This window comes from Hyaena hyaena, unplaced genomic scaffold (genome assembly GCF_003009895.1).
Source record: "Hyaena hyaena isolate Hyena2069 unplaced genomic scaffold, ASM300989v1 scaffold_1015, whole genome shotgun sequence".
In the NCBI taxonomy this organism is placed as follows: Eukaryota; Metazoa; Chordata; class Mammalia; order Carnivora; family Hyaenidae; genus Hyaena; species Hyaena hyaena.
In genome coordinates this window covers 325,403-328,515 of record NW_024081652.1, presented here as the reverse complement: position 1 = coordinate 328,515, position 3,113 = coordinate 325,403, and positions in this window count along the sequence as shown.

The window sequence follows — 3,113 nt, the reverse complement described above, 5'->3', positions numbered from 1 at the left end:
ATGGTTTTCATATTTGTGCAAATGCTTTTCCCCAGATTGGGTGCCTTTCATCTTTTCATCCTCCCTATATTCTTGGCAACACTTTATAGCTCATGGATTGTGTGTATGTGTATGTTTACTGCTAATTTGATCAACAGGTGATTTCTAAATTTTGGAAAACAGAGCAAAGCAGATGACAGATTACATCCAGATTGTGGAATTCCTCTCTCTATTTTCCTTGTCTCTGTAAGTTATTTGCAATAAATCTACAAATGCAATAAACCTTAAAATGAGCAATAAGAAATTAGGAAACAAAATTTTAAAAAATCCTTTGAACTCAAAACTGCCTAATGTTCATGTACTTTTTTTTTTTTTTACAAATAGTTTATTGTCAAATTAGTTTCCACATAACACTCAGTGCTCATCCCCACAAGTGCCCTCCTCCATGCCCACCCCCCCTCCCCCCCACATGCATCAGTCCTCAGTTTTTGTCAGCATTCAAGAGTCTCTCATGGTTTGCCTCTCTCCCTTTCCCCNTCCTTCTCTGCCTGACTTATTTCGCTCAGCATAACACCCTCAAGGTCCATCCATGTTGCTACACATGGCCAGATTTCATTGTTTCTCATTGCCATGTAGTATTCCATGGTATAGATAAACCACATCTTCTTGATCCATTCATCTGTTGATGGACACTTAGGCTCTTTCCATGTTTTAGCTATTGTGGAGAGTGCTGCTATGTTCATGTACTTTTGATAATATAAGCTGAAGTTGTAAGAGAAAGGTGGGAGAAAGAGAATATTCAGTCACATATGCATTGAAATTATTGTAGGAAATGGGGGAAGGAAGTGGCATGACAAAAACCTTCATCTTTTCTTATAACAGAAAAAACCATTAATCAAAAAATAAATTTTGACAATCATATGTAATAAACATTTAATTTGTTAGTGTTTTGAACTAGATCTTTAATACCCCATCCAACTGGAAATTGTTTCTCCAGTTTTCTATGATTATAAAATTCTCAATTATCTACTTTAAAAATGAAAAACATGTTTTTAAGCAATGTTTTTTTGACATGTATTTTTATTTTTTTAAAGTGTATAGGTTGGGAATACAACAGAGAATAAAAAAGCTTTTGGGATGTCTGAGTGGCTCAGTCGGTTAAGCGTCCAACTTTGGCTCAGGTTTGTGAGTTCGAGCCCCACATCATCGGGCTCCGTGCTGTAAGCTCAGAGCCTGGGGCCTGCCTCTCCCTTTCCCTTTGCCCCTTCTCTGCTCACACACTCTCTCTCTCTCAAAAATAAACATTAAAAAAATCAACTAACATTAAAATTAATATAGAAAGGGAAATATGAAAACCAAGTTCTTATAGTTGCTCTTTGTTTCTATAAACATGTTCTACAAGTGGAACTGATTTCACTTGCTCAACATGGAAAACACTACGTTACACAAGACTGATTTTTGTCCTAGGTCAAAAAAGATACCTTAGGGTATATTTAAAAGAGAATAACTGGTCATATGAATAAATATCTTTTATTTAAAAAAATTTTAAATGTTTATTTTTGAGAGAGAGAGAGAGAGAGAGATAGTGTTAGTTAGGGAGGGGCAGAGAGAGGGAGACACAGAATCCGAAGCAGGCTCCAGGCTCTGAGCTGTCAGCACAGAGCCTGACGCAGGGCTCGAACTCACAAACTGCGAGACCATGACCCGAGCCGAAGCCCAACGCTTAACCAACTGAGCCACCCAGGTGCCCCAAATTTTTTTAAAAGCAAAACAAAAAACCAGGGATACTTGTCCTCCACAATCTCTTAACCATGCTGTATTGATCATGACTCTCAGTTCCTTCTCCAGTGACTATAGCAGCAGTCTGATTAACTAGTGTGCAGCAAAATCCTTTTTGCAAGCTTCAGAATGCAAAAGTATTGTTTACCTATTTTAATGTTGATGGCAAAAAAGAACTATAAAACATGCAACTTTACCAGAAAAAAATACGGCATTTTAACATTAAAGTTTGGCTGTAAATAATATAAATGTAACACATACTTTTTCCTTTTCACACACTGCAGATTTCTCCTAGAAATAAACACAAAGTTTGAAATAAGCATGAATAAGCCAAAGGATTTCATAATCAGATTTTAACTTGGCATCTTGGTGTCCCTGATACTGTATTCTCCCCTTCCTTGTTTACTAATACGAAAAATCCCATCACTAATAAGCTATTTATCACATAGGTTTTCGATACTGAAACTGTTTCAGAGCTATCAACTACATCGTTTCCACTAAGCGACAGAGAGAAAAACTTTATATGAGAGTGTATACTGAATCTCATCTCCGGCAAACAGGTCGTTTGTTTGTGACCCTGTTATGATAGACTGATACACATGATAGGCAACAATACCAAATTTCCATTAATTTAGTGACTTTAAATATCACAAATATAGAATCTTATTAAACATTTTACATTAATGTATTTGGAGGGAAAAAAATCAGTTGTGAAAACTTGCAGTTCTCTTTCAGACTTTTGAGAGAAAATGTGTTTTGAGTAGAGAAAATAAACTAGAATAGAATAGTGAAAAAAAAATTGTTCAAAGGAAGAAACTACTTTTTTAATTTAATTTAATTTTTTAATTTTTTTACAAATACTTTATTGTCAAATTGGTTTCCATGTAACACCCAGTGCTCATCCCCACAAGTGTCCTCCTCCATGCCCATCTCCCCTGTCCCCCCACATCCATCAGTCCTCAGTTTGTTTCTCAGCATTCAAGAGTCTCTCATGGTTTGCCTCTCTCCCTTTCCCCCCACATTCCCCCCCCTTCTTGTCCCCCATGGTCCTCAGTTAAGTTCCTCCTAATCCTCCTATATGTGCAAACATGTGATCTTTGTCCTTCTCTGCCTGACTTATTTCGCTCAGCATAACACCCTCAAGGTCCATCCATGTTGCTACACGTGGCCAGATTTCATTGTTTCTCATTGCCATGTAGTATTCCATGGTATAGATAAACCACATCTTCTTGATCCATTCATCTGTGGATGGACACTTAGGCTCTTTCCATGTTTTAGCTATTGTGGAGAGTGCTGCTGTGAACATTGGGGTACATGTGCTCCTATGCATCAGCATTTCTGTATCCCTTGGGTAA